General features: G+C 41.6%; 1 protein-coding gene across 11 annotated transcripts in view; it reads right to left on the bottom strand.

Annotated features, from left to right (window-relative positions):
* MBNL2 (muscleblind like splicing regulator 2) overlaps positions 1-22745 on the bottom strand; it is a 113533-nt gene that overhangs the window by 79684 nt on the left and 11104 nt on the right. Inside the window, exon 1 of one of the 11 annotated variants that reach the window (XM_037375762.1) lies at positions 15881-16103. The exons of 9 other annotated variants lie outside the window; for them this stretch is intronic. The gene's annotated coding sequence lies outside the window, so the exon portion shown is untranslated. Of the gene's footprint in view, positions 1-10233; positions 10257-15880; positions 16104-22745 lie in introns of those variants that run through there. One more of the 11 variants, XM_037375764.1, reaches the window with a different exon arrangement.

The following is a 22745-nucleotide window of genomic DNA, read 5'->3' as shown; positions in this document are numbered from 1 at the left end:
GAGATTTAAGCACTCAGTATTATAATCTGCAGTAAGAGGTGTCAAGACTGGGGCTCAATTTGTCGTTCCTACTGTCAAATTTTATCAACATGATTCATATGTTTCCTCTATATACACACCAGAAACTCAAGAATTAAGAGGTTAGAAAACCCTCAGTCGTACCTAAGAGAGACTGCACAGTTTGAAGTATACAAACTCTTCTTTCCCAACAAGCCAGAAGATGTGATAAATATACTTAGCTTTACAAGTTTGATCATTTACAGCGATCTGTTTTAAAAATAAGGAACTAAAAAAAAAAACCCACAAAACAAAGACTCACTCTGCAGTGGAAAGAGGGTGTTCCTCTTTTAGGTCACTAGCAGGGCAGCAACCTGTTGACTGTCAGAACAGATTGCTGCCCAAATTCAGTTATATACCTGAACTCAGGGGGGATAAAATTCACCTTTCAGAACCCACCTACCAGAACTTGACTTGCTAGATAGTCTAATACCAAGAAAATGTCTTGAGAACTTAACTTTTCTTGATTTAAATAGCATTCAAGGCCTCCAAACCAAATAGAAGCTGCACACCAAAGGACTGCCATGACCCCACAAGCATACTCCAGTATTGCTTTCAATTCCAGCTACCTGCCATCTCCATGGCTCAGCCCCACTGTTTTCTCTTGCCCTCCCTCAGACTCCATGCTGAGGAAAGCAAAGCTGCAGCATAATCCCAGACTAAAGCCGGATCTGTTATGATCTGCCTCCCCAGGTGCAGAATAAAGCCAACACAGCAGCATAAAGCACCCTGCACCACACGTGCTGGCCAACTCAGCCGAGACGTGCCCACCTGCCCATGCCCCACACCTGATGAAGTAAACAGCGGAGCAGGCACGGCAAGGCATGATGGCACGGGCTGCAGCCCTATACCTTCCCAACACCACACCTGCGGCTCGTCTGGCTCCTCGTTGCAAGCTCCTGTAATTACAATGCTCTATGCCACAGGACATGCTCCCTGTCCCTGGAAAGCAAGGCTGACCCTTAAGTCATCGCACGCTAATTTAAGCCTCACTGTGCAAAATCCTCCACTAACCAAAACAGAGAGTATCTTATGTCAAAGATTAATTTTTTTAAAAAGTTATTTTACAAATAATGTGACAGCATGTTTGTTAATCACATTTTAATAAACTACACTCTTAAATAGAGAACATGCAAGAAGTGTTCATGTGGTGGATTGATTTTTCTTACTCCATCAGCCCACCAGATTAGGAAACAGGACCAGAAAATGATGTGATAGCTCACAGGTATCATCAGTGAGCACTATGCTAGCTTCGCATTCTCCTCTTGAATTTTTGCTACGTACCTAATAGTAGATATCTAGTAAGACAGGACAATGTAAAGTTTAGTACTGTCTTTGCATAGTTCAGTAAAATTAGAGCATTAAAACCAGACTCAGGCTTCAGGCTCTCTTCCAAACTGTTGTGAAGTTACAAAATTAACATTCCCTATATTCAAGAAACAAGAGAAAATAAGACAGATTTCCATGAAACATCATCCATTCTTTGACAGCAAATATGAAGGCAAAACCTTTCTGCCACTGTAACTTTTTTAGAAAAAACGTCCAATTATAGTAGAACACAAAGCATACATTTTCTTCTACAGATTTCAAATGAAACTCATGAACATTTCTTTAATAATTTTAAGGGGGGGTTTGTTGGTTGTTTTTTTTTTCCACTATAAGATGTTAAGCAGCTTCTATTTGGCATTGAGCAAACCAGCATTGCTCAAATGAGGAAGAAGCCAGAACCGCCCTACCAGAAAAGCAGCCCACTACTTTGACCAGGTGGCCAGAAGCCAAAGACACTAAAATTCTAACCCCAGTTCCTGTATTAATTCGACCTGAACTCAGATGAAGTCAAAAGTGTTCTGACTTACAAAAGAGCCATTATTTAATTTGCTTGAGTTGGAGATAACTATTGCAACATCTCTCTTTGCATTATACAACCAGAGATGAACAGTTGTCAACTGTAATTCAGAACACATTACCCTGAGTTGATCCCAACTATTTTAGTTAAGCCAAGAGAAGTCCAGGGACAGGTTAGAAAACACCAGTCTGTTTTATTTAAACTGAGCATGACCTCCAAATATCAGTTTTGCTAAATGAGCCATATTCTCCTTGTCAAGATCATTAATGTGCCGGGTTCAGGCTTTTTAGTGTGTCCCACACTATTTACAGTATGGCAATTAGCTTCATATTAAAACCTGCCGGTTCACTTTGAAGCTGGCTTTACAGTATAATAACGCTAATGTCCTTTGTCCCCAGGGAAGCAGGTGAGGAGGAAGGAGCACCACTGACTGCAAAACAGACACAGCCTGGGACCTTTTCAGTGATCCACTATACGACTTTACTAATGGACCATGAAATATTTCTGCTGAACTTTAAGTCTGTAGATGACTGGAGCGCACAAGAGTATTTTCTAACTTCGAAGTGCTTCAAAGTCATGCTGATAAAACCAATGCTCATTATGCTTCAGTTAAAATGCAACTGCAGAAAACAGTTTTTCTTCTAGCAAATTTTTTTCTTTTTTTAACAATGATACTCATCCCACTCCACTTAACCTCCTCTCTTGGTCTGTACCTTCTCTCACAGTCTGTAACTTCAACACGTCTTGTTTTTAAGTCCAAAGAAGCCTGATTTTATCCTCTGTGAACATTATACACAAAATTCTGCTCCCACCTTGACAAGAGGGTGAAAGCAATTTCTGTTTCTGTGCCTCTGTGAGCAGAGTTAATCATCCTCGGCAGCAATGACGTTATCACTCGGCCTCTTGTGGACACAAATGTTTTGCTTTTGGCAGAGTGCACAACATAATAGCTATTAATCAAACCCAATACCACAGGGAAGGGTACCCTAGTGAGTTAGGAGCTCCTACTCACACCCAGCTGCAGACATGCATTGTGTTCATTTTCTTTTTAGGACTGTAAAAATATTTATAGAAAAGTGTGCCTATGTACTATGAAATTTTTATAGACTGGCACCGAGAGAACCATGATCAAATGACTGTTCTCACCTGCCAAAGGACCGATAACATGCTGTTACACAGAAGCACAATTTAAAAAGAGCTCAGGTTGTTGTCAATTTCCTATTTTCACTACTCTGGTTTCACACTAAGCTGAAAAGGCAGAACTCTCACCAAGGTATTTATGTGACAATGAGCATCCCTCCACACTGAAAGACAAGGATAGGTCCAAATACACCAAGGACTCCACATAAATTAAGATATGTTAAACTCGCAACCTGAAAGTATGTTTAAGACTGCCAACAGTGTTATTAATAATATAGTCCAACAAATTACACAGCTCTGGGAAGCTGCATGGCACATCCAAACAAAGCTCCCAAGGTGAGGACAGCAACAGCACTACCTAATGCTATTAACTCTGACCGCCTCCTAAGTGCTAAACCCATTCTGCTGAACAGATGCCCCGCACAAAATCCAAGCAGCATCGCTGTTCTGAGATAACGTAGCTACAATTTTGTGCTTGTTTTCTCCATCTGCATTTTACTTGACAACAGGATACCAAAGTACACAAGGATGACTTCAGCAGGTCAGCCAAAAAGCACATCTTGCCCAATATCTGCTCTCCAATCACGGTTAGTACCAGACGTCTACAGAAGAACACAAAACCAGGGCAGGCAGAGCGTGATGATTTCCAAGAATCTTGTCCCAGCAACCTGTAATTGATGTCTTTGTATTTAATAGGTCTCACTGGATTTTTCTTCCATGGATTTGCCCAGTCCCTTTTGAACACTGCTCTGTCAGAAGTGTCTTTCATCATGTGCATGGAAGCAGGATACAGAGAGGGAGGCTGACTGTTTTTCACAACTGTGGACAAAAGCCCAGACTCTCAGGAGGGGAGCATGGATATGGAAGGAAACACTCCAGGACTTTGGAGACAGAAAAATCTGAAAACAGCAAACAAAGCTTGGGAGTTAAGATGACTGATTATGGAATGTCTTCGATAATCTGCATCATTACTGTCTTTTTATTACCCCTGAACAGGTTAAACTAGAAGAGAGAATATACCTTTTCCTTCCAGCAAAAGTGGAGCTTGGAGAAAACCACTTTTACAACCTACCAGAGGAGAAGCAGCAAGATCGCTCCTTCTGCACCCCAAGCTGCATCACCTAGAAGCCTTCCCAGAAGCAATGCTTTCTTAGTGATTCAGCAGAGGAGGGACGACCTGAGAGTGTGCCCGAAGGAGCCCAAGCAACACACTCCAATCATGTTCCGCCAGACCCCAAGCATTTCACAATCATCTCAAACACATTTTGGAAACAGCAATTCATTACAATAGGAAAGTGCTTCCAAAAGGGCTAAGAAAAAGCCTCAATAGTGTTTTCGCATAGGGTTGCCCAACCAAGCCTTCATCAGTGTCCATTTTATCACAAGGATTCAATTCCCCTTTCTCTCTCCATCAGTAGCACACACATAACATGCAACAACAGTTTTACTTACTTCCAAAACTAAAGAAATCCTCATGAAGCGGAACATATGCAAGTGCTTTATTTCCTATGTATCTCATGGGACGTACTGCAAAGCCAGATTAAGTGTCTGTGTCAGAATACTTTATATCTTACAGCGGTTAAAAAGATGGAACAGCAACCTAACTTTAAAGTCACCTATGGAACAGCACGTTGTTGTCAAGTACCTTCAAAGGCAATTTAATTTTATTTTTTTTAAATAATGTTTTTATGCTAACATTCAGACAACAAATGTTTTATACAACAGAAGCTGAACTCTTCCACTAAAAGCTATTTTTCAAAGACATTTCCCAGTCAAGGAAAAACTGGTAATATTGTTGGGGGGGTTTTCTGGCATAGCCCTGGAGGAAAAAAAAAAGTAGTATTCAACAGGTTATTGGTCTCTCCTGAAGGTAGGTTGCCTTTGTGTTTTCAACAGAGAGATTGCTTCCTGACTGATCATCTTTGGTCATCCAAGGTGAATAAAGAAAGCACCTAATCAAGCTCTGTGTGAAGATGACAGTAAAAGACTTTTTCCAAAATTCACACCATTTATTTGTCAAAAAAAACCCCCCAAAACCAAACACCCACAATCAAAAAAAAAAATCAAAACAAAAAACGCAAACAACTAAACCAAACCTACCGCATCAACAACTAACATTTTAAACTTCAGAGGCTGAGCTGTGTTCGACAACACTAACAGAAATTTATTTGCCCTGGAACAAATATGCATTTAGTGAACCACTATTCTGTTGTGAAATAGGTATCAAGTTCAGAAACAGAGTGATTTTCCTCTAAAATTGTTTTTGCAACTGGTGGCAAAGAAACAAGAAAGAGTTTTTCTCTGAGTACTTGCAAGTTCCTGGGAAATTATGTTTTCCTGGAAATCTTGAAAACTTCTATTTAATACTGAGGCAAATAATGGAGTTACAACTGGAAGGAGGACAGAGTAACTGTCTGCAGATACTGGCTACCAGAGCAAACGGGGGTTTTTTGATCTCTAGGTTGATGAATTTTGGGTTTGGTGTGCAGTACTGCTACTGACCTTCCTTTTTGCTTGCATACCGATTAAGAAGCAATGACCCAATAAAAATGGGACCTATCAATCTCTTGGTTTAATCTGTGTAAGACATCATCCTCAGTCCAAAAAGCTCACCACCCATTGCCACTTGGAGAAAGTATTTTTTAACCCAGTTTCATTTTAGAAAATAAACTTCTTTTTTTTTTTAATAAGTAACAGAAGACAAAGTATTTAAAACAACGCACAGAGAGGATACACAGGAACAAATTCGGAAAGTTTATTAGCCTACAGTAAGGACATCAGATGAGTTCATACTCATTCTTCTGCCATGTGCATAGTTCAGTTGTCTGCAACAGTAAAAAGGGACATAAACTACATACAGATTTCTGGAAGGAGAAAAACCAAACTTGCCAGTTCTTGTAAAAGCAACTTTAATGTACAGAGACTTCCTTTTTCATTTCTGTTAGCTTAAAAGTTGAAAAGGGAATGGATTCAGGCAGCGATACTGGATGGTTAGGCGGCGTTAGTCCAGTACTCCTCAGTCCCAGACCCAGCCACGTCCCTGCCTTAAATCAAGAAAAATTCGCAATTATTTAAGCGACAAACCCTCTCTATTTTAACTCAGCTATTTAATATGGAAAGAGAGCAATAGGAAAAAAGTAAGTCTTTCTGACTCTCACTAGGTCTTGTTGAAAACCTTCCTGAATTTCAGCATCTCAATGCCTCCTCTGACTGGTGAAAATATGGGGGGTTGGGGGGTAGAAGTATTTTAGCAGTACTGAAACAATTCCACCTTGACACTTTATTTTCATATGGATAAGCACACAGTTCTTTAGGAATACACCGCAAATTGTGTTTCAATAGGAAAATTGAAAAAGAGTTCTTTCATCCTTTGACACAATGAATTGCAATATTTTTGCAGTGAAAACTGAATACATTTCCCAGAAATGTTTTGACAGAGCACTTTTCCAGACCTTTTTCTACTATCTCTGCTTACGTGTAACTGCAGAGATTTCTCCCTCCTGCTGGGGATGGCAGTACTACTAAGCCCAGCCCAGTGTCCACCAGCGCTTCCAAAGCAATGGATACACTTGTGACACCAAGTACAACAACTGGCTTTTGGCAAGAGAGACTTTTCTGCTCACATTGCAGTGAAAAATTTAGACTGGTTAAAATAAGTCTCGACAGTTTTGTCCTTTTCAAAGGTTTAATTCATTTGTTGTACTTCAAGCTGAGTCCCAAATGGGCATTCAAAGCCACGTTTTGTTTTGCACTGTACAATCTGTATTACCTTGCACAACTTCTGTATTAATTGAAATTCAAAAACTTCCTTTAACCCTGCATAAATCTCACCTTGATAGACAGCACTATTTTTGAAAGATAATGTCAAATTTTCAGTGTTACAAAGTCAATAATGGCATAAAAAAAATATTTTGGATTCAGTCAAATAACATCAAAAACAATATTGAGAGATAAAAACTGTATATGTATAAATATAAAAAGTGGACTGGTGCTGTTATAATTACACATTTCTATTTTAAAAAAAACAGTTTAAATTTCTGATTTGAATGTGCCTCATTTTACTGCAATATTTGCTTAGTTTGTAAATAAGAGATTTTGTATCTTCTAACCTCCAGCCTATGTACACACACTGGCCCCTGACACTTGATAGGACTTCCTTGCATTTCATACAGCATTTCCAGGACAAAGCAGATGACACACAAAATCAAACCAGAACAGAGAAGAAAAAAACAAACGAACCAAAATTAACCAACTCTTTCTCAGTGAAAATTATGCCCTCCAGTAATTCTCTTCAACTTTATGGCCTTCAAAGTATACATTACCAATATTTGGCTTTCACAGAGATACCCACTTTATTACAATGCATAGCCTAGAAATCCTGAAAACCTACTTGAAAGGCCCTTCTCCACGTTTATCCTTCTGTCCATCATCTGAAACAGTAGTAACCATGGCACCATTTTATAGCAACTGAACAGAACTGCCTGTCCACTACCAAAAAAAGTACTATTATACTCTGAAAAGACAGAAAAAGGGGAAACTAAGAAGATACAGTGGTATCCTGCTTTTATGCTTTTAGGATTTCTTACAGAAAAAGTTCACTGTTTACATATTAAGAGGGTTGGGTGTGGGTGTGTGTAAGTTTAATTATTACGGTTCTGTAAAGTTGAATGGAAATCTACAATTTAAGGTCCCAGGTTTTTTTCTGGCCTCACTATTGCCAAGCATTCGCCAGACGAGTTCTGCCAGGAAAAAAATTTAAAGAACAGTCCTGCTGATCCACAAGGCACAACACAATATAAAGTTCTTAACTGCAGCACCAGAGTCAATACAACCACACAAAGAAAAAAGTCTAGTATTTTAAAATCAGAAAAGTAGAAACTTGCTTGCTGTTTCTAAAGTCCTGTCTCATAGCAATTGTGCTTACCTTCCAGTGAAGCACTCTAAAGATGCAAACCATCACATTTACCTTTCCCCTAAGTGAAATGTATGCTGTCATTTCAGTGTCTGGGGGGCCAAGAGGGTTGAGATCTGAGTGGTTATCTTTACCAAAGCAGACCATTACTACCAAGTCTTTCATTAGTACTAAGAAATTTCATTTCTCTTTAAGAAAAAAACCACACCCTAATTGCTTCCTGTGACAAGAATCCTCAAGTTTAAGAAGCCCATTGCACAACCCTACTGCAGCACAGCTATGTCTCACCCATTTCACTGGAAGCCTGAAAACACCAAGTGCATTTCATAAAGCCTCATTACCTACAAGTATGTTTACAAGGAACTGTCAGTTTTTATTAAAAAGTACAATTCTGACAACTATAGAAAAGAGCTAGACAATACAATCCTAACAGCCCAAAATTAAGCAAAATGAAAGCAAATGAATCACCTCACCTTTGTAACCTGATGATTTTTGTGGGACCTAGTTCTCGTGATGACATGAGTCTTATAGATGTTAAAAGAAATTTACTGTAAAAGGCTAGCTAAAAGTGCTGAGCATTTGCAGACTGAAGTCGGAGCAAAGTTCAGGGTCAACAAATTCTACAACAGCCCCAAACTCAACAAATTCACACAGTTAAATATCATGCTTTTACTTCTAATAACCTACTGTAATTTTCATAATGAAGTTTACAAACAGACTTGTCCTCTCCTTTGCAACGTAAGTATAAAAGATAATTTGCCGTTAAAATTTTTGCGAAGTCATACCTGAAGCCAACCGTGAAGAACTGTGAAAGGGTCTCATGATAATAAGTACACTGGATGATAAAATCAGAAAACAGTTTAACATAAAGATAGGCAAAATAACGCAGATGAGGGGGAAAATGAAAAGTAACAAACAGCACACACAAAACACTAAGTTCAAACAAGACACTTCTACAAAGGAAAGATCCTGTGGACATCACGGGCAATTTGATGAAAACTTCAGCAAAACAGCAGTTGATGGAGTATAAGGCAAACAGAACATTTGGTAATATCGAAGGAAAGCAGAAAAGAAGTATGCTACTACATATAGTCATGGAGCATGTTACTCTTGAGTGGTAAATGAAGTTCAGACACACACCCTGTCTCAAAGAGATTACCACAGAGCTAGAAAACAGGGGGAGAACAGCCACAGCACACCAGCACTACAGAAAGGCTTACATATACAAAGAGGCAATGGCAAGGCTTCTGGCAACAGAAAAAATACTGCATTCATGCAGACTGATGAGGACCACTAAATTTTGACTGGGAGGCAGGGGGCACTCAAAATTTCCAGTCAGGAGGCCATATAAAAGACAGCTACCTTTGCATACGGCAAACAGCTAGAGCGTGAAGCTAAATGGCAGGTGATGTACTGAAGGTCAGAAATATAACAAGTTAAAAATAACTTTTCAACTTAAAAATCAGGTTATTTAAATAGTCATCAGAATCACCGATGGCTACAAAACTCAATGGTCAAGCAGTAAAGTCCTCTCCAGAAAGCCTTTCACCCTTGGTGACTAACAGCTAGAGTCACGCGCCAGCCAAGGCATGTACTGCTGTCCTCAGCTTACCCTTCTGCCTTCTCCGCCTTGGCACGGCAGCTCCTTACAAGCAGCCTAGCCCTGCAGACAGGACTGGCTATGGATCCATAGGGACATGCTGATCCTCAAGCCCTCCCATGAGAAACTCAACACTTCCATCTCCTGTTTCAAGCAAACAGATTTCAGAGATGGCGGTCTCATTCCGCCTATCTTCCAGCACTTCAATGTGTCCTTGGTGACCAAGGACCACAATCTCCATCATCCTTGTGCCAAAGGGCAGACAGGCACTTCCAAAGGATGATTCAGAACATGAAGGGACAGCTTTATGTCCTGGGGCCACCACAAAGCCACCGACCTAACTAGACAGACGCATGCCCGCAAGGACCCGCAGATCACGCGACAGACTGTGCCACCTCCTCGGCTCTCCAGAGATGCAGTTTACCAACTTTGGAAGGCAAAAAAACCCTCAATAGAACAGTTTTTCCTCAGGCCTCACTCCCTTGCCCTTCAGTGGCTGCGTCCTGCTCCTCAAGAGACCGGGGAAAGAGGGGGGGACAAAGTGGGAAACCAGAGAGGGGAGAGAGACTAGATATCTCACATCCCACAGAGTATCCAACCACTTCCAGCTCCCACCAGGGATAAGGTCCAGGTCCAGGAGATGGATTTAGCTCCAAATACTGCTCTCCAGCTTCTCACCTTGAGATGGATGTTGTGGCTTCTTACCACTGAGGCCCTTTCACACCAAGGATTTTAAGCAGCTGGCTTGTCCCCCACTGGTGCTTCCACTTCACAGAGCTGCCTCTGTGGATGCCAAAACCTTTGAAAATGGCCTCACTGCACAATGATGTGGCATTAAACAAGGTCTTTAAAAAAATTTTTTTAAAAGGGGGTGGGTGGGGGGCGGAGGGGTGGTAAGCACTGTCTTTATAAACTCATCAGTGCAGCCACTTTCAAAGCCTTTCATGCCTTCTCCAGAGCGGCAAAGAAAATCTTAGGCGTTCTGGGCTTCCCTCCCCCTGCCCTTAAAATTATGGCAATAAAGCGATCCAGCCCCAAAGCGTGCCCCAGCGTTAGCAGAGGGGACCTACAACACGTGCAGGAATGGTAAAAAAAAAAAAGAAACCAAACCAACAAAAAAACCCCACACATGAAGCAAAAAAAAGTTTTTAAACGCAAGCGCTGGAGCTCCAGGAGAGCGGCCCGGCGCCGCCGCACTGCAACCGGCCGCCCCTCGCCCGGCGCGGGAGGTACCCGCGCCCCAGCGCCCGCAGACGGCGGCGGCGAAGCCAGCGTCGGGGCTCCCCCCGGCACCGAGGCTGCGCTGGGGGTTGCCGTGCCGCGGCTGGGTGAACGCAGCCATCGGGGAAATCCCGTACGTGTTATCGCAGCCTTTTAAATAAATAAAAGCGAGGCGGTGCTCCAGTCCTGAATCGTTCCGCAGCCGGGTGCAGAGGCACGGGCCTGCCCGCCCCACCGCAGGCGCTGCCAGAGGCGTGTGCTGACTAACCACGCAGCTCTAGGCTTGCAATACGTATAGAGCTGCAGAAAACCGCTCTGCAGACCAGCTGAAAAGCGAGGAGGAGTAGCGAGGAAAAAAAAAAAGGGGGGGGACGGACGACTAAAACTAGGCTTCGATATCCCATAAGGCAGCCGCTTCCCCCACCCCGCCCTCAGGCGTCCCCCACCGAGGTGCATGAACCTCACACGCTGAAACCCAGCACTGAAAACAGTCCTTCCGAGTGCTTGGAAATAAACAGAAGTCTTGCCACTTTGCAATTTAAGGTTAGTTTTAGACTAAGTTCAGAGCACTGCCCATACATAGTACCTATGGGCAAAATCCACGTCAAATTCGGGAAACTGGGGGGCAGGGGGCTGAGCCATCTAGTATACCCGAAGCATACATAACAGAACATTGGGGTGGGAGGTGTGAACCAACCAAAAAATCCTCAGGAACCAGGAAAACAAAGTATTCAGCCTGGATAGAAGAGAACGCTACAGGGTTAAAAAAAAATATTAAAAATTATTTGCTAGGCCTAGCTCTTAAAAGTGATCAGACACAAAAAGCATACTGAAAAATTGCCTTCAGAATTCACAAAAAGGAAAGAAAAAAAACCAAACATTTTAACTGAGTTCTAGCTTCCTTCCATAAAACTACAGAGGGAAAACATTTCTGTATTTTTCCTTATTTCTGTTCTCTAATTCTTCCTGTTGTCAGAGGTGGTGTACTCTCTGGAGGAGACAAGATTTTACAGCACATGAACCTCCAAGACCGACCCTGTCTCTATCTACAAGTGCAACGATGTGCAGACACCCAGACCTTCTTGAAACGCCATTTACCATTTACTCAGCAACTGATAAAAAATAATTGATCTAAACCAGAAAAAGTTAATAGACTCCAATACAAACCATCCATTCCTATTTCATATTCCATTTCTTTATGTAACAACTGTACCACAAAATCCCTCCTACTGTCTTTATTATCTATTGGTTTTGTATTGCAAAAATCACAAAAAATGAAAATCCATTTTTATTGGTGCGTATATATTATATATGTGCGTACACATTTGTGGACACACATCTAAGTATAAAAAAAAAAGGGGGGGGGGGGGGGGCACCAGCAAGTGTGAACCTGTGTATTCATCCCTTTTGCTCACAGCTAAACTCTTCTAATTTATAAAGTTGAAGGTATCACAATCCCACCAGGTCCTTTGCCACACTTATAACCCCAGGAATCCCACAGGTCCTGGCAGTTCCCAACAGCTTTAGTGATCATCAACAGCACAAAGAGTCTTCCACAAAATCAGTATTTGTGTTAGTTGTAAGGATTTTGCATTTAACCTCCTGTTGGTGACGCTCTTCAATTTTCACAGCCCCAAAGCAAGAACTTTACATTGCCAACATTAGCAGAGGGAGAGATTGGTGTTTTAACAGCCTTATCAAAAAAGAATAAAAAAAAAATAGGGAGACTAAGAATTTGGCAGATTCTAGGAAGGGACTGCACAATTTCTTTCTCCTCACAAACCCTCTACCCCAAATAAAGCTAAAAAGTTTGTTTTTAAAAGGCTTTGGACTCCATATATCAATAACCAACTATTTGCTAATAATGTATAAGAAGATTAATTAGTCAAGCACTTAATACTACTATTATTTGAACCACTTTTCAGCACTGATACCCTCTTGAAATGAGTTTTATTTTCCTCAGGCTGTAATTTCAGCCTGTTTATAGAGACCAGTTACACAGCACTAGTTCACACTAGTTAACCATAACACATTGTATTAAACATATCCAATTGCCTTCACAATCAAAGACTGGAAATCAGTTTTTTTTAAAAAAATATACTAACAAATTCTAAAGCAAGTGATTTTATTCTTTTTTTGCTACAAGTCTGTAACAGCCATACTCACAAAAGGGGGAAAAAATCATTGGGCTTTAAAAAAAAAAAAGTGTTTCTCCTATGAAAAAAAAAATTAAAAATCTTCAAAGCCAGAAATTTCTAGTAAATTAGAAAACTTAGTAACTTAGAAAAAGTATCACTAATACCTATTATGTGAAATTCAAATCTTTGCAACGTATCTAATGATTTAGGAAATTAAAATTGTATGTGAAATCATTAATGAGGAATTTCATTTGAACAGTCTTTTTTCTCATCTCTCAATACTACAAAACCTGAACATTTTGCAGAGCTTTTTACAAATAAACACAGTACAGATTATTCCTGACATACTTGTGATTAAGAGAACATTCACAGCAGAGTTACCAATCTGAGTGCCTGAAATCTCACATAACATTAAGAGCTATTTTTCTTGCTCAGAAAAATAAAAATATTTGTAGCACACAATTAAGATTTCTATAAAATGTATACTTACAAATTAAGAACTGGATTTGACTTTATGAACACTATATAGTCAAACACTATACTTCATGACCTATAACTCATTAGAAAATCTTACCTTAGGAAAATGGAGAAACTAATTCTAAACAGAGTAATCATTCCTTGAAAACAGACAGACTGCACACAGTTATGATGTTATTGCACTAACAGTTCTGATGAAAACCACTGAGCAATTAAGCTAAAGATACTACTGAATGAAGACAGGTACCAGAATCTGGTCCAAAATACTTTAATTACAAATATTTAAATAACAAATGTAAATACAGAATATTTACTACCACCTCTACCCTCCCAAGACCAAAGCCTACTTACCTATCCATACAGAAGTAGTAGTATACACCTTGAGCAGGAAATATTTTTTTTTTTAAATCCTTTTGTCACTTGATTGTCAATTGTTTGGTACAAACTGTGAGTGATGAATGCAAATTTTCACTTTAGTGGTCAGGCATAAGGAGGATAATTCTATCCACTGCAATCTCAAAGGTATGAGAGACAGCCACTTAAATTATCTATCTTAAAGTAAGAAGCAGTCTCAAAACATGAGACTGATTTTTTCTGAAAGCTGTGCATGAAAATGGTTTTAACCGCAAAACTTAAAAAATCAGCTCACATTTTCTATCTTGAAAAAGATTATTTGACTTGCTTCTAATTATCAATTTTTGCCTCACATGCTTAACACTCTGCACACAAACACACATCAACAGTGATAGAAAACCATACATATCCATACCCCATGGATTTTTAATAATAATGCACTATACTCTGACATGTGTTTCACTTGTTAGCAGAGTTTGAAATCCTAAGACACTGGGTTTAAAAATAACTCGTTCATCAGCTGGAGATGTGTCAACCACCTAGCTGCAGGTCTTCAGCAAGTATTTAGTCAGGGACCGGGGAAGCAGAATCAACCCCATCTGAGCAGTCAGCTGTGACAAGCCAGGAGGCAACATCGGGAGATTTAAGCCTATGTCCTGTACTTCTTGGAAAAGTGGGGCGATGGACAGTTGGTCTAACAGGGCCTTTCAAATGCAATACTTTTAAAACTAGTGTAATTTGTTCCTAGGATAAAAAGAATCTTGAAACTTTCCCCAGAATTACACCATGGAAAGCTTTTCGAGCCAGTAAAAGGTTCTTCTACCCAATTTCTTTTTTAAGAAATTGATCTTTAGTCTTTCTCAGTTCATAGACTTCATTCTTCTACCAACATCCTATTTGAATACAAGTATCTATATGCAATGTTCATGGCTATTACAGGAAAAGTAAGAAGGTAACATCTGCTTGCTGTTACACCAACTGTTAAATCTTTAAAAAAAAAAAGAAAAAACTTTATTATATACTGTACATATAAATGATGCTGCTATAACGCAACTGAAGACAGCATGTTGATTCAGGCTGCCAGCTGGGTGAGATCCTGAAAGGTGCCGAGCACCACCAATGCATATGGCAGTCTAAGAAAGTTCAAGAGGCTTCAGGGCATCACAGAATGAGTCAATGTTCTCAGACCCCTCCCACAATATGACTGTAAAGTTTGCTTCCAATCTAAGAAATAATAAGAAATGAGTACTCTATTATTCCAGAATTTTACAGACTTCTTCCTTTTCCTTCTCTCCAGCATTTAACATAAATCATCTCCATTCCTTCCGGAGGCTCCTCCTCTGCAAGAAAGTTGATGTGCCTCAGCACAGTGAAATCATTACTCTAAAAGCCAGCCTGCTCATTAAATTATTCTGCTAGCTGTGTGTTCTCTCATTAAAAATGTATGAAGATCAGATAATTGCAGCACGTATTATTAACCTTGTTTCCCTTGTTTTCATGTACAGGTTCTGTTTTGCTGCCGAGACAAAGACCTGGAAAGGGCAGGGGAAACGCTCAGCTAAACTACAACACAAAAAACTCTCCCAGCTCGTGTTCAAGAGCACAAGAAATCACGGTGCAGTCAAAAACACCCATGCTTTTATAATGGGGTAAAATATTGTAATCTCATCGCATGGCTCCCACAAGTCTAAGACAGGCAGTCTTGTCTTTAGTTAAAGCCTCCAATAGGGAATTATTTAGATCAGCCTGCCTATTTCACCTAAATCTGCAAATGTATCAGCGATAAACTTCACAGATAACCAGGTTGACTCTCTTACAGCTAGGAAGCACTACCAGACAACAACCCAGCTAAAAATCCAATTAGGGTAACAGCACTTCCGAAACACACTGACCTATTTCTTTTTTTACTTGCGTTAATATGCATATACTCACATTCTATTTCTGAAGAGAGCTATTTACACTGGAAATTAATTTCCTTTGAAAACAAGTTACCATTAAATCCACCTACTGCACCCGAACAGAATATATACACTAGAGAAACGCTGTTTCCCCAACTCCCCCAAGCAACACATACAGTATGCAGCATACTGCAGCAAACTCTTTAAACATTCAATAAAAGACAACGATCCTCCTACCTTGTTTAGCCCTGTCTATTCGGCACATTCCCAACGTGAACAGGAACATCTGATATAAACAAAGAGCTGTATCTTTCCCATTGCATCATGGTGAGTAATTCTGACATGAAACGATGAGCAGCCAGTATTTTTTTAATTTTTTTTTTGTTGGGTGTTTTTTTTTCCCTGCTCAGAAAGCCTGGTGCCTTATCTGGGGATTTTTCCTCAGATGATGAAGCAAAGACACAGCCTAAACTCTGTTGCTGAAAGACTGCAGCCCTTCCTTCTCCCAAAGCCCTCCCAGCATATGGCAGCCAATCACACCCAGCTTCGTCAGCCCTACTGCTCTTAAACTGATCCTAACGGGATGATTGACACAGCAACACAGCACTTCTAATGTGTAAAAACAATGCACCCATACTGATGAACCAGGAATTTCCCTTGCACAGGGAAAGAGTTTTACTGGCAAGGTAAAGCGATACCTCCATGAAATAACATACCCAGCAAAAGCAAACAACTCCCTTCCCCTCTGCTGCAACAGCAGCTGCACCGTTTCTTGCACAAGGATTTTCAAAGCTTTTGCTAATCATAAACGCGTACACAAGCAACGCTGCCGAAATCGCAGAACTGCAATGATGCTGTTTCGTTTTGAGGGTGAGGGTGAGCTGTACCCCATAAACCAAACAAGCTATCCTTTATTTTGACATGCAGCCGAAACGCACTCCGATTCAGGCAGTAATAGCCTCATTTTAATACTGCATAATCTTATGTGCAGTGTTTGCATATAACAGCAATACATGCATAACATCTTTCTGAATATTTGAGACCGGTTGTTCAGGACTGCAGGTATGGGATGCTTCTTGAGGAAAACATAATCTATATGATGGTGTTTTAATATCCTTGGCAGAAAAATTACATCAGCAGGGTCTGAACTGCTGTTTGTGTGATTAGCTTACAACTGATGTTCATTTGTATCAAGGTTCTGGCATAAGGACTACAATACCAGTTGCCATCTTCAAGTCAAACTGTGCGCAGCTTGATATGCTTGGTACACAAGGTCTGCTGTCAATCAGTTTTCCCACAAATTTTGCTGAAGTTTTAAAACGAGAGAACAAAGCAGCCAAGGATTATTGAACAAGACTTGCAATTAAGGAAAAAAAAAAAAAAAAAAAAAGGAGCTTAAGCTGAAAGTCAGTCTTTATCCAGAAAGGAATAAAGATTGCAGTGCAATATTACTTTAGACAGCAGTTTATGCAGTTCATGCCATTACATTAAAAATGTGTAAAATGTGTTTAAAATTCCACTAAAAGTTTAGAAACATGAATAAACAAGAAGAAAACAAAGCTCTCATTCAGTGGCAGCTCTGTCCCAAGGCCCCATTGTTTCCTATGGACTGTTTTGCATATTATAAACACGGCTTCCCAAAAATCCATTATTCTCTATCCCACAAGCAAAAACTCTCCTTCAGGCTCCACCATCTCCCACCCAGTTTATGAAAACCTTCCCCTCCCTGGCACAGCTGAAATGCGCTCCTGCCAGCCAGCCCCTTGCTCTCTGCTCAATCACCCCCTCCACTCTGCTCTGTTTCGCCTTATATAAAAAAACAAAACAAAACCAAAACCAAAAACAAGACCCCCAAGACCCCAAAGAGTTGATTGTGACAGGTCTCGAGACACCCTCAGGGACAGGAGTGGTAACTCTATTCATAATTAAGATGGTCTGGTGCACATTGTCGGTATTTTCCACGTTCTTTTGACTTTACCCAACTTGAGCTGCCTGTGTTAGAAATTTTCCATGCTGGACATCTGCTGCAGGATTTATTTACTTTTCTGCCAAAGCACAGTTTGCCCATTTCTGAGACAGCCTAGACAAAAACATGTTGCTGTGCCACCCTTGTCCCCCTCACCAGGGAACTCCGGCTCCTCTGCCTAAGTCAGGGCAGTCGTTCAAATTTGGCAGAGTGCTGATCCCTTGCTTTTTTGGTTTGGGGGTTTTAGGGGGGGGAGGGGTGTTAAATCAAAGCTATGGCTTTTTGCTATACTTAGGAAAACATTTTCCTATTTGATAAAGCTTTAAAACCTGCTAAAATTCAGCAGACACACACCGTCTTGTTATTTTTTTTTTCTGATCCTTAAAGCGCAAACCTCAGAAAACGTTCTGCAGCAAGCATCCACCGCCTCCTCCAGCCGTCCGTCCCTATGTGGCTGGAAAGGCACCAGCCCCACAGTGCGACTGAGCATGTAATGGGCTCAAGTTACAGGAGATTAGCAGGATTTCCCCCGTAACTGCTGCTCCCATCTGCCAGAGACCAGACATTGGAGCTGACAGCAGGAAGACAGCCCCGCCTGTTGCTCTCATGACCCTTCAGCTCATGCCCCACGGACACGCAGGAGACTGGCCCTTGAGAGCACACTGCAGAGCGGGTGTGAGGGAGGTCAGGTGGACCGAAACGGAACACAACGCTGGGCAGAAGAGGGAGAGCCAGCAGTGACAGGGTCATGGAAGAAGAGACTCAATAGCCAGAGTACACCCCCAAAAGGCAAGGGTTCAGAACACAATCCTGTTTCAGCGGCAGCCCTCCACAGCTTGTATGCCAGTCTTCAAACCACTGCAGAGCTTCAGCAGTGGTCAAACAGGGCTGAGGTGCTCCTAGATATCATTCCTGGGACCCCTGAATCATGAACACAAAGCTAGCAGCCATGCGCCCACCCAGCTCCTCATCTGGGTTATCGTTTTGGTTCCTCCCTTGACAAAGGATCAGAAGCCCCTCAACTCATTAGGGCATGCTGAAAGTAAATAACCCACTGTTGGTGGGTTAATCTTGGCTGGGCACCAGGTGCCCACCAAGCCCCTCTACCACTCCCCCTCCTCATTTGAAAGGGGACAGAAAACATAACAAAACGCTTGCAGGTCAAGATAAGGACAGGGAGATCACTCAGCAATTACTGTCACAGGCAAAACAGACTTGACTTGGGGAAATTAATTTATTGTCAAACAAATCAGAGTAGGATAATGAGAACTAAAAAACAAATCTTAAAAACACCTTCCCCTCACCCCTCTCTCCTTCCTGGGCTCCACTTCACTTCCAATTTCTCTGCCTCCTCTCCCCGAGCAGCGCAGGGGGATGGGGAACGGGGGCTGCGGTCAGTCCATCACACAGTGGCTCTGTTGCTCCTTCCTCCTCACACTCTTCCCCTGCTCCAGTGTGGGTTGCTCCCACAGGGTCAAAAGTCCTGCCAGCAAACCCGCTCCAGCATAGGCTCCTCTTTCCATGGGCCTACAGATCCTGCCAGCAAACGTGCTTCAGTGCGGGCTTCCCACTGGGTCACAGCCTGCTCCACCGTTAACCTCCACGGACTGCAGGGGCACTGCCTGCCTCACCATGGTCTCTGCTCCAGTGCCTGGCGCCCCTCCTGCCTCCTCCTGCGCTGACCTGGGTGTCTGCAGGGCTGTTGCTCTCACACAGTCTCACTTGTCACTCTTGCTGGCGCATCTTTTGGGTGTTCTTTTTTTTCTCCTTCTTAATATGCTATCCCACAGGCACTACCACCGTCACCGATGGGCTCAGCCTTGGCCAGCCCCAGGTCCGTCCTGGAGCCAGCTGGCACTGGCTCCATTGGACATGGGGGAAGCTTCTGGCATCTTCTCGCAGAAGCCACCGCTATAGCCTCCCTACTACCAAAACCTTGCCATGCAAATCCGCTACAGCGGGTCAAGATAAAGGCAGTTTAATAAAGCAACAGTAAAGGTTGCATGTGCGGAAGCAAAGTAACAAAAGATGTTATTCTCTACCGCCCATCAGCAGGTGATGTTCAGCCACTTCCCGGGAAGGGGGGCTTCAGTACGTATAGCAGTTGCTCCAGAAGACAAACATTGTAAGTAAGAAATGCCCCCCACCTTCCTCCTCCTTTCTCTTAGCTTTCGTTGCTGAGCAGACGCTGTATAGTAGGGAATATCCCTTTGGTCAGTTTGGGTCAGCTGTCCTGGCTGTGTCCCCTCCCGAGATCATGCCCACCCCGAGCCTACTGGTGAGGGGCAATGTTGGAGACACAGCCTTGATGCTGTGCAAGCACCGCTCAGCAGCGGCCACAACCCTGGTGTGTTACCCCCACCTTTCTAGCTACCAGTACAAGCCCAGCACTATGAGGGCTGCTATGGGGGCTCAGCCAGACCCAATAGTCACAATTGTGAACCCTTCTGCTAGGCCCCATCAAAAAGCCCAAGGGAAAATGTCTGATCATCCTCAAAAATGGCGCTTGAGTAGTGTAGAGCAAATAAGGCATGAGTTCACGGACTGAAGAAAAAGAAGTTTTTAAAAATACCTGCTCTGTACCTTGAGAAGTTCCACCGTGGCTGATCTCAAATTGAGGTATGTCCATGTGTCCATGCATTCTTCACACCAGTTACAAAGAAAAAGCCCACGATTTCAATTTTCAGGCTGATCTATACAGACGTTTTATGTATTTAATTACAAAATTACAGGACCTTAGAGAAGCCAAGAAATTCAGGTGTCAAACACAGCAAAGAATAACAAATAAAGGTAAACTCCCAACTCAGAAAATGCTCTGCTCAACTTGCTTGTATAATTAATGAATCAAGGGAAAAATGCTACTAAAAGTATCTATTACACACAATCTTCCGAAGCGTGCAGATGTAACTTTTGGAGAAAAGTGGACTATTTTGGAAGTAGTAAAGAGGAAAACTGGAACATGCAGAACCTGCACGCTTGCTTCTCCTTCTTTACTCTTGAATCATAGCAATTAGATCTAATCCCAGAAACAACAAATCTTCTCAATTTAAAGGGAGTTTTGCCACAAGTGCGGAATATATAAAACACTAACACTGAAGACACCAAGCAACTCACGTGACGTTCACTACAGCAGAAAGACAATTTTGAGCCTTGCATAGATGACCTATGGCAACAGTGATATTTTTGTAACTTCAGAAATGGCAAGAACAACTTCAAAACTATTTCCTGTGTCAGTAGACTCTTCCCTTAGTGACTACCCACAACCGCTACTACCAGCAAAATTAAACTTTGGTAGCTATGGTTTGAATGACAGCATAAAAAAAAAGTCAAGGCAGCTGCCAAGATTTTAAAACTAGGCACCTAGACCTATTAAGGCATAATACCACTGATGCCAGCCTTTGCAAAATACCTCTCTCTCAGGGCTGAAGTGATGGTAGAAATCATTATAAGGTACAAAAATAAAGAATAATGCCAAAATTAAAGTTTTTAACTGGAAGCAGGTATGTTGCTGTGAAAGAACACTGCTAGGTCTAATTTTGGTTTAAAAAATATGCTTTTCAGAAGAGCTTTTAAGTCCAGGACTTCAATTGTTTTAACTTCCTAGCACCCAGACACCCCAACATCTCCATAACCTGGGGAAATTGGAGACTCACTGTGCACAGACAGGAAAACAGCTTATTCTATTTTCATTACATATGCTGAGAGAATTATGAAACAAAAACACACACAGAAGCAAGTGTATATTCAAGTTACACGTTAGGATTCAATCTTACCAAAATTAAGGTGGCTTCTGGAGGCCTTCCAAATCCCCTCTTCTCCTTCCACTGGCTGCACAAGGAATTTAAGCCACGTCTAAATTGTAAGATCCAAACACACAGGTTCAGGCACACATCAAGTCTGCATCCTGACTTTATTTTGAGATGACACCAGCTCCCCATCAGGATGAAAACTGAGTACACATGCATCATTCCTTCACAAGTTGGTTCCATTTGGGAAGGGTGATAAAGGCACCAGCCTGAGAGCTGCAGTACACTCCAACCAGGCTTTGTAGCTGAATGTTTGAGACATAATACCCCAGGTGCCATGCAGAGCTTGAGCTGCCTCTGGATTGTAGTCTTATGCATTTAGCTTGAAATATATTTAGCCAAATATAAACAACCACTTCTGAGTCACTCTACTCCCCCTCTTTACAGTCACTGAAGAGAAAAGGCATTTGTGGGCTGTGATTCATCCTATCCCAAAGTAGCTATTCTAAGAGATGCCATCATATCCTAAAAGCATCTGTATTTCTGTTGTCTACCTGAGATGGTCACCCTTAGGCTCCTTCTATCACGTCCTTCATTAAACATATAAGAGGCTTATAAATCTTACTACAGAAGAGGCTTTATTACAAACATAAATATTTAGACACCTAAGTTACACATACTGAATAGCACTTTTGATTTTTCAAATTCATTTAAAATAACTAAAGATGCTAACATATAGCTAAAGAACACCTGTATTTTGACAATGTACAGTTACAGCTTTGGTGTAAATCCTCAGCTTGCCATAAGCATGTTCCAGCTATGTTGCTATATAAGCTACATAAGCTTGTTCTCTAAGCTATGCTGAACATGTTCCAGGGTGGTTTTTTTTTCCCCCCTGACTGAACATCAATCCTTGCACTCACTCACGCTTTCTTCCTCTGAACAACTGATTGACACCAAATTAACCTAAGAGGAGCTGCTCTGGGATCCTCCTCCTGATCTCTTTGGTTTTTGAGGGGGGGATTTTGGAGGGCAGGGAAGGTCGGTGCAACAACCAGTATCTTGCTGACTCCCATCTATACAAACTAGGCAATTAAAACTGGCAAAATAATAACCTAGGTAAAATAAATTGGCAAAACACTTATATTGCCTTATTCTTACAATGCTGACCTATGCAAAAGTTTTTTCAGGAAAGTGATTCTATTTTCTTCATGACAGCTGAAAAAAGCTGTGTGCAGCTTGCTGATCTGAAATACCAGATCACAGAAGCATTAAAACTTTAACATTTACATTTTAATCATCCAAACCAGACATCTAGTGCCTTCTTGCATGCCCTGGAGAATTCTTGTTGGACTCCAGTGGCCACTGCCGGAAAGACTGGGTTACTGGT

Source organism: Falco rusticolus, chromosome 2 (genome assembly GCF_015220075.1).
Source record: "Falco rusticolus isolate bFalRus1 chromosome 2, bFalRus1.pri, whole genome shotgun sequence".
In the NCBI taxonomy this organism is placed as follows: Eukaryota; Metazoa; Chordata; class Aves; order Falconiformes; family Falconidae; genus Falco; species Falco rusticolus.
The sequence above is the reverse complement of the archived record's forward strand: the minus strand, read 5'-3'. Positions and strand labels throughout refer to the sequence as shown.